At 43.6% G+C, this 9,890-nt stretch overlaps 1 long non-coding RNA gene across 1 annotated transcript; it reads right to left on the minus strand.

The window, feature by feature from the left end:
- Positions 1-734: 734 nt before the first annotated feature.
- LOC117352668 lies at positions 735-9,133 on the minus strand. Its single transcript, XR_004537753.1, has 4 exons — positions 9,021-9,133; positions 4,969-4,997; positions 2,826-2,852; positions 735-767 (listed from the first exon to the last, which is right to left on the minus strand). It is a non-coding gene; the product is annotated as an uncharacterized LOC117352668 (long non-coding RNA).
- Between the last annotated feature and the right edge of the window lie 757 nt (positions 9,134-9,890).

The following is a 9,890-nucleotide window of genomic DNA, read 5'->3' on the forward strand; positions in this document are numbered from 1 at the left end:
CGTTAGCCTATCTTTCTGTGCTTAACTATGTGGATGTCTGCTACCTGAATATTGATCATCACCTGCACAGCTTCAGGGTCACTAATCTGTTTCCCTCCCCTGATCTCCTCATTCCCCCACTTGATTCCTACAACCCCATGGGTTCCAGAAACAATCCCCCGATGCCCTCGGTTCTTATCTCTTTTGACTCCCCAATCCAATCTACAATTTAAGTTCTGGCATTCATTGCCAGAAAATGTGGTAAAAGCTCTTAGTGTAGCGGGGTTTAAAAAAGGTTTGAAAATGATCCTAAAGAAAAGTCCATAAACCATCCTTAAGATGGACTTGGGAAAATCAACTGCTTATTTCTGGGTTCAGCAGCTTGAAATAGAATCTGTTTTACTCTTTGGGGTCTTACCAGGTACTTGTGACCTGATTTGTCAATGTTTGTTTGAAACAGGATATAGGGCTTGATAGACCTTCAGTTTGCCCAATATAGTGAATCATTTTATAATTACACCCCCTGCTCCCCAATCCCTTAGGCCCCCTGGATCTCCATCCACCCCTATAACTTATCCAAGGTGATCCTAGGTTGCTAGTGGGCCCCGTCTAGCACAGGGTTCCAAAAGGCAGTTATAACAAATAGTAGTAGGCTCACAGTACTACCACTAGGGGTCAGCCTTTTATACAAGGGCAAAAGTATTTTTAAAAAAACCTCCTTTATCAATATTTTTAAAAAAATTGACTATAATTACCCATTCCTTATTCTCCTCATTCTCCCGTGTCTCCTGGAAAGAAAAGAGTGAAAACTAATTTAGGATTTTTCTATACTATCTTTCTGTGGTTACAATAGAAACAGTTTTCATATTCTATACACTCTCATTTATTTACATACTTATCAAGTCAGTTTTAATGGGGTCTTGTCAGATACTTGGAGTAATCCTTGTGGAGTTCATCAAGGATCCCCTCTTTCCTCAATATTTTTCAATATTTATCTTGCCTTCTTGAGTTCAAGATGATCAAATTTTGATATCAATTTTTTTATTTATTCAGAAGACATAACTTTAGTAATTCCTATGTTTTCTAATCTTTCAACAGCTTCTCAGTTAATTTCGAAGGTTTTTCAGAATGTAGATCATTGGATGAGGGGTTTTAAATGAAAGATTAACCCAGATAAAACTACATTTTGCTTTGCATCTCCTACCAAACATACAGAAGAACATTTGACTCTGAATGGAGTGTCGTACCCTATTACACCCACATTTTGGTGTATAATTTGATTGAAAACAAATCTATCCATGAGTGATCAATCACATTGATGTTCTAGTACGAAAAAGCTTCTTTACATCATGGAAACTATGAACAATTGGATCATACTTCAATATTACTCCACTCAGGTTATTGGTACAATCATCAGTGTTGAGTATTTTGGACTACTGTAATATACTACATCTGGCAGATTATCGTAAACATTTTCAAAGATTACGTATTGTTCAAAATACTGCCATGCATTTAATGCTTAATTAGGGGAAAAAACCCAGATTATATTACACCTTCACTTGTTGCCAGTAGAGGCTAGGGTGTTTTTCAAGTTTGGAACCTCGTGTTATTAGGCCTTGCATGGTTACATATACCCAATTATCCAGTTGATCAATTTACGTTCACTCATTTCAAGCCACTGCAATGCTTGTTTTCCCTTCTGCTCGTGGTTGTACATAGAAGAGATTTTTGACAAAGATTGCTGTCTTACCAAGCAGCTAGTTGGGATGCAGAGTTTCACGGACTGTTATCTCTTTCTTCCTCTTGTATGGAGAATTGACTTGCTAATCACTGAGATTGTTCAGTCTTCTTAGTTTTTAAACCGCACAGAACTGAAAGGTTTTGCGATATACATATGTGATTTTATATTATGCTATGAACAGCTGCTTCAGCTCAGCCCAAACAGAGATGAGACGCTGTTTGACGTAAGATATCGCTGTCTGGTAGTTGCGTTCCTCTATCAGCCCCCAGATCCGGTAGTCAACTGGACTTAGATTTGGTGAATTCGCAGGTCAGAGGTCTGGACCAATGAAGTCTGGGGTCTCCCGAAGTAGCTGTTCTAAGGTGTTCTTTGTCTGATTTACTGGGGCATTGTCCTGTTTGAAGCTGTGACATGCGACTTATCGCTGGCAACAGCTTCTGCATCAAGAGGATGTCCCAGTAGTATGCGTCGCTGATCTTAACTCCAGGATCAATGAAGAAGAAATCTGTAAATCTGAGATTGCGACCGAGATCATGACTGATTGGCTGGAGGTCGGGCAGGTTCGTAGTAGGCGAATGGCATTAACCTCACGCTTCAGTGTTGTTGAGGGCACGCATAGGCAATCATTCTGTGTGTTAACCGGTAAATATCTTTTCATCTGTAAACCAGATGAAGCTGACGCTCTGCTCTGTGTACTTGGTCAAAAGCTGCTTGCACCATTTTAGTCATGTGTTTTTGTTCTGGACACGACACATTTTAAGACACTTTAATTTCAGATCATCATGAATTATTCCAACCACAGTTGACTGGCTTATTCCAGTTTCTCTTGCTATTTGCAGCGCATCCTACTGGCTCAGTACAAGATCGCGTACAACTTCAATGTACTCTTGTGTGCGAACCGAGCGCAGTCGTCCTCTGCCTTACGATCCACAGTGCTGGTTGCTCGGATCTTGCATAGCAGCACACCAAGGCCGTTGTTGTCCCAACCCTTCTGTGGGAACGCTTTCAACATTCGTTGACTGCTGTAACTTTTGAGCTCTTACATCTACCCCCACCCCAAGGTAAAAACACCACTAATTATTTCTGTGACATCTCATAATCGTACCTCAGGTCACTCTGGACTCCTTGCTCTCTGAATTGGAAAAAGAGAGAATATATTTCAGATTTAAACTTAGAGTACACAAACCAGTATTATCTACACATAATTAGATAAAGTGAAGTTACTCATCTGTAGCAGGAGTTCTCCCAGGACAGCAGGACACAAATTCTCACACATGGGTGATATCATCCGATGGAGACCCAGTGCAGACGCCACTCTGCATTCTAGAGTTTTCTGAAGCTTTTGGCAGCACCCACTGCACGTGTAACCAGTGCCTTCCCACCCAGCATGGGACCAGCAGTACATGAGCTAGATTCACTAATGTCAGGTTTAGCGACAATCCTTCCTGCCATCTTTTTGGGGTTTGGGGGGATGGTAGCTCACGCTTTAGGGGCTTTTTCTCTAATGGGACAGGATATGTGAAGTTACAGTGACAGGAGGCTGCTTACCCTGTCACTACTGCTAGGGCTCTGTATTGTGTCAATCGCTCACTGAGCGACTGAGTCGGTGGATTTGCATGCAGACTTGAGAGTGAATCAATCGCTGTTGGAGAATCGGTCAACAGCGATTGAGTCACTATCTTTAGTGAATCTAGCCCAATATGAAAGCAAAAGAACACAACTCCTAGGGAAGGCGGGAAAGGAAGTGAGAATTTGTATCCAGCTGTCCTCAGAGAACACCTGCTAAGGGTGAGTAACTTTGATTGCTCAGAGGACAAGCAGGACAATGATTCTGATGCAAGGCAATCCCTCCATGCAGCCAAAAGAGGAGAAAGAGGATGGGATTTGATCGTCCCCTTTTCTGTGGTTACAAGCAAGGCAGTTGACATATTATATACAAGTGCTCAGTTTGTACCTGGGAGTGTTAAGTGATTTGGCCAGAACTACAACAGCCGCAGTGGGAATCGAACCCAGTTCCCCAGGAGGTGAGGAGTGGCTTGAACTGTTGCCTCAGCACCCTGAGGTTGTGGGACTGAATCCCAGCGTTGCTCATTGTGACACTGGGCAAGTCATTTCATCCTCCATTGTCCCAGGTACAAAATAAGTCCCTGTATATATGTAAACTGCTTTGAATTTGCAACTGCAAAAGAGCATAGACAAGTCCCTTTCCTTTCTCAGATTGCTCTCCTGTGGTGGGAGGAATCTAAGGCTAGGCCTAAAGATAGGGTTACCAGATTTCCTCCTTGAAAAAAAGACACCTGGCTCCACACCATTCCGCTTCAGCCATGCCCTGTTCTGCCTGCTGCCCATCCCCCAGAAACCTCATCTCTTTTTCCGCATCTGGAGGGTCTGTGAGCATGCATGGATGCAATGTGATGATGTCACACACATGCATGTGATGTCATCACATCACATCCACTCATGCTCGGAGGCCCTTCAGATGCAGCCCTGAGCTCAGGGCTCTCCAAATACCCAGTTTTGGAAGTCCATCCGGGCGCTTTTAATTAGTTTGGCCACTGAACTCCTGCCATTTTGTTTTGTTTTGATAAACTTATACTTCCCAAGAAAACACAATGATCTTGTGACCACTATATTAGATTCATTTCTCTACCAATACAGGGAGCCAACCCAGATGTAACTGAAATGGAAATGGTAAAAGCCCATTTCTAAACTGTCTAATGCAACTCCCGGGACATATCGATGAGTCAACGATGACTTACTTGAACTTGTAACTATGACCTAACTGTCCTGATCTACCTGTTCTAGCAACTCTATTGAATGTCTGTGTCAAACTGTCCATTGTAACTTCCTGACTCAACCTCTTGTAATATAATCCAGCCTTAAACTGAATAGGTAAAGGCGGAATAGAAAACCTGGTTAACATAACCCTCAATCATTATGTTGCATTTGTTCTGGTCAGCCAGGAACAGCAAGAGGTGGTAGTGGATTGGTGAGGTTACCCTTAAACCCGGAGGCCGGGACTCCCCTGTCCCTGTGCCTTTAGGCATGCAATGGATAAATCTGTCCCTGACTCTCACTATATGGGTTAACTCTGCCAAATGAAAATTAAATGCACATCTTTCCATATCGGCCACAGGAGCACACAGAGGTGAGAAGGTGAGTGGAGGGAGCCGGGGAGACTGAAGGAGAAAGGGGAAAGAAGGCCTAATGGGGACCTCTAGAGTATCGTACATTTTCAGAATACTCACGTGGCCGCACGCATCTCTCGATCTTGTCTCTGACAAAAAAAGAACAATGAAGCCATCAGTATCTGGAGAATTGATTCTTCAAACTTGAAGCAAAAAACACAATTTGGCAAATGTTTAAAGTTACTTTTCCTACTGCATTTCTCAGATTATATAAAATTGAAAAATGAGCAAACTGATAATTATGTGGTCACGTCTCATCCTGCTACAAATCTAAAACCTTTAGCACATATCCACCCACTTATTCAGACTTTGCCAACTAGTCTCCAATCAGATAACCAGGAGCTCACAAACTCACCCCTCCTGCCACATTCATATGGAACTCTTTTCACCCAGTAACACAAGAGGGCCTTGACAAAATCCCAAGACCTGCTCCCTCCATCCCTGGCAGAATCCCCTATAGGAGGGAAAAATACACTTTTCCACATAGTCCTCATGCAAGATGACGCCTTTGTTGTATCGTTCAACTAGCTTCAGGATTCCTGCAGAGAAGGTTTTTGGCTGCTCCCGAAGCCAGGTGAGCACCGCTTCCTTTACTTGATCGTGCTTTGTCTTTTGATCTCCAGGTCGCAATGAGGCACCCATGTCTCGTCGCCGGTGACAATTCTCTCCAGAATACTCGGATCGTCTTCATACCGTCTCAGGAACTGGGTCGCAAACTCCACACCCTGTTGCAAAGCTGTTTGGGAACCCATCGTGCACAGACTTTCCTGAATCCCAAGTCATCACACATTATGGCACAGGCAGATCCATAGCCGATATCCCAACTGAGCCGATTGAGACACCGTTATGTGTCGGTCTTCTCTAATCAAGGCATCAGCCCTGTCAATGTGCTCTTGTGTGTTGATGGGCAGCCAGAATGACCTTCATGGGTTACACATGTTCTTCCCGCTTTAAACCTTTTCTCCCACTCATAAACCTTTTCTTGATTCATGGTGTTCTCTAGATACTGAGTCAATATCTGAAGGTGGCTTTCCACAGATGTCACTCCCTCTGCCAAAAGAGAGAGCACCACTGCACGTTGTTCTTCGATGGTGCAATCTTCCAATGGAGCGTCCATGTTTCTGACCTTGTGGCTGCCACATGACTAAAGGCCGAGCGCTGCACTATGTGTGGACAAACTATTGTGACATTTCCGCTCCCTGAGACGATCATGTCAGAGTGAAACCCCATAGTAAATCCTTTGACCGAGATCAGAGACTGACCGAGAATGATCAGGCAGGAGATCCTGAAAGCAGAGTTGCCTATCCTGAGCAGGAGCCAGAATACAGGTTAGCTCCACGTCCCAGTACCCAGCTCCCTTAAGAGGTTTAATCAGACTCCCAGTTGTATTCTGGGGGGGAGCCAAAGAGCACGAAAGCTAGGAACACAGACACCTAGAACAGGGAGTGGCACAAACTCTCTTAAACAGCTCTCCAAGGCAGTAAGGCAGGCTGCACACGAGGACCTGGCAGAGAAGGTTCTCCGGGCCAGGCAAAGGCCAGACCTCGCACAGGAGCCTATGGAATGGGAGGATTCCATTGACCAAGAGTCAGCTGAGCAGTTGGGGGCTCCAGAAAGTATGGACACAGCTGAAGAAAATGTGCCTGGAGCTGAGAACGTGGAAGCCATGGATGTCCGCTTGGCAGTCTCTCACTAAGGACTGGAGGTACTGGTTTCCATAAGGAGATAGTTATTGGGACTGTTTGTTTTGGTTCTACTGAAAAACCAAGCTGAGAGCAGTGCTGCAGCAGCATTCAGCATTAATTACATTGTGCAAAAGCCAGGGGCAACTCAAAGGAGTTTTCTTTTGGGCTTGTGGAGCAGTTTCCCTGTTGCCTGTTATATTCCAAGGGACTTTCAGGATTGGGGTAGGATCCCCGAAGATCTGTGGGAGCTTGTTAAAGCTATTGAATAAAGGGGAACCAGCAATTCTGCTGCCCAACTGGAGACTAGCTAGTGCTGGAATGACAAGAGCCAGCAGTAAGGCCTTACTTTTCTTTTCATGTTTGAAGTTTGCTTTGCAATGTGAAGAAACAGGATTATATGACTGAAAGTCCAGGACTCAAGAGTATTCTTGAGGACTTTTCCTTTTTGGGACTAGTTTTGTTTTCTCTTGCTGGGGAAGCCGCTAGAACCTTTATTGTGGACTTCTATGGACTTACCTAGTGCAATCCTCCGTTCTCAGCATACTGGACTATTGTAATATCATTTACCTGAGCTCCACGAAGAAAACTACCAGAAGACTCAGAATGATCCAAAACACCGCTGTCCGCCTTATATTCGGCTTGAAAAAATGGGACCATGTCACCCCTTTCTACCACAAACTTCATTGGCTACCACTGGAATCCAGAGTCCTATTTAAATTCGCCTGTTTTTGCTACAAAACAGTATTCGGCCTAGCCCCAAACTACATCAACCCGCACTTCATCCTGAATCACAGAAACAAGAACTCCCGCAGAATCCAGTTATTTGCTTTCCCCTCCCTAAAACTCTGTCACTCCAATAAATTCTTCGACAAAACCCTCGCCTTCCAGGCCGCCAAACTAAACCCATGGATTGCCCAATCAATCCTTGAGGCTCCAACCTACCTCAGCTTTAGAAAACTACTCAAAACACACCTCTTCCAACGCCACGACACTTAAAGGCCCCCTCCCCAAAGAATCCCCCCTCCTCCCCCTTTTTCTTTCATCTTGCCACACCCCCACCCCCCCGACCCACCTTATCCTACTCCCCAATTTCATCTTCTCCGCTGCCTGCATCCCTGCTCATTTTAACACCTAACTCTATGCAATTCTGTTCAATTATTACTTAACTGCATATAACTATGTTTAATTAATGTGAACCGCATGTAATTATACTTAACTAATGTAAATCTGTTCAACTATTCTCAACCGCATGTAATCCATGTTTAACTAATGTGAACCGCCTAGAACTCACTGGGTATGGCGGTATACAAGAATAAAGTTATTATTATTATTATAAGAACTGCTGTTCTTCCATTGAACTGTTTTGGGAGAAGGGAAACCTTTTTCCTTTGGAGCAAAAGGAAGATAGTGCTAGTGCTTCCTTGTATGATTTTGGTTTTTTGTTTTTGGTGACAAATTAAACCTTGGACATTTTTGATTTGACTTGGCTCTCGCTGTGGTTTATTGTAGCGAAGCCCGGAGTATTGGGACGCCAGTGAGGTCTTCCACTTTGGGAGCCACGCCAGGGTCGTGCTGCCGCCTGTCGGTGGTCTTCCACAAGCTTCCAGAGACCCCGGCAGGTGACACTATCCAACAGGGAATTTATGAGTACATATGTTGAATTTTGCTAGCTCTGTTCTGGTTATCGTGTAATTTAAGAATTGCCTTTCATTTTTGATTCACCCTCGTAGTAAATTACCATTCAGTTCATAGAGGAAAAGTTCATAGTCTGCTACTATCTATTACGGACTTTTCCTCCAGGAAGTTGCCCAAATCGTTTTTGGACCTGATACACTAACCACTGTTACCACATTACCAGAGGATGCGTTCCAGAGCTTAACAATTAATTGAGTGAAAAAATAGAAAATGGGGAGCAGAGAGGGGAAGACATAAGAACATAAGAATAGCCTTACTGGGTCATACCAACGGTCCATCACTGTTCTCACAGTGGCCAATCCAGGTCCCTAGTACCTGGCAAAACATTCCATGCTACCGATCCAGGGCAAGCAGTGGCTTCCCCTTGTCTTTCTCAATAACAGACTATGGACTTTTCCTCCAGGAACTTATCCAAACCTTTCTTAAAACTTGCTACGCTATCCGCACATCACTACCCCCATGTAACCTAATCTATCTCTATTAATTCTAAACATAGTAACTTTCATGTGAACTTAGATATTTCATTATTATTTGATGTATATTACATGAAGCTAAACTGTAAACTTTGAGCAGGATCAAAACAGCCCAACAGTTCTGGAGTCTGAAAAGAAATGGTGGATCTTTCATTCACACTACGAGGGAGTCGTGAGGGAAGGATGTCGAGAGATCAGCCAAGAGTGTATTGTTCAAAAAACCCACTTTCTTGATGGATATGCCGTCTCTGAGACTTACCTGACAAGCCGAACTGTTTATAATGTACTCAGTGGATGGCCCACCATCAACTTCGTGGCGATGGAAGCATTTATGGCAGATGTTAAGCCCCAAGTTGAGCATAATAAAAGATGCCTCTAAAATAAAACAATGCTTTAATAAGCAAAATATCCCTAACAATATTATTATCAACAACTTAATATACTAGAACTGAAAGTTAAAGGTGGAATAGAAGTCAATAAATGCATTTAGGCCTCTTAGGTATTTAAATGTCTCTATCATATCTCCCCCTTCTGCCTTTCCTCTAAAGTGTACAGATTGAGATCTTACAGTCTGTCCCCATACGCCTTATGATGAAGACCCAGGTCTATGGGACTCCACGGGGAACCCCCCCCCCCCCAAAGGCTCCCACTGGGATGGAACCAGGATTCCCGAGGCCTGGAAAGAGAATTAGTAGAAGATAGACAAAAGCAGAAACTGGGACCAAGATGATGGAAAAACAAAATGTCCCACCAGCTACAGCAAGGAAGATGTTCATTTTGAGGGGGGGATTCCCCTCTCTTGGTTATGCCACCAATTGTGTTTAATCCAAAATGAAGAACTTGCTGAGTTTGTTTTGGGGCTTCCAGTACAGTTTTGGCCCATTTTTCTTAGGCAACCCTTGTCCTGAAAAGTGTTGAAATGATTTTGATGCTGTATTGTTTGATTCTTTACTCGTTGCTGCATTAAAAACCTTTTGTGGATCTTGGAAGGACCTCTCACAAGTTACCTGTGCCAGACGGTGGAACCAGATTTCTTTGCTCTAAAGATATGAGCTTTATATGGCCCAAAATCCAACTCTTTGAACAAGAAATGGTCGACCCTACAGTCACATGACCTAATGTCTATTCT

This window comes from Geotrypetes seraphini, chromosome 1, assembly GCF_902459505.1.
Source record: "Geotrypetes seraphini chromosome 1, aGeoSer1.1, whole genome shotgun sequence".
In the NCBI taxonomy this organism is placed as follows: domain Eukaryota; kingdom Metazoa; phylum Chordata; class Amphibia; order Gymnophiona; family Dermophiidae; genus Geotrypetes; species Geotrypetes seraphini.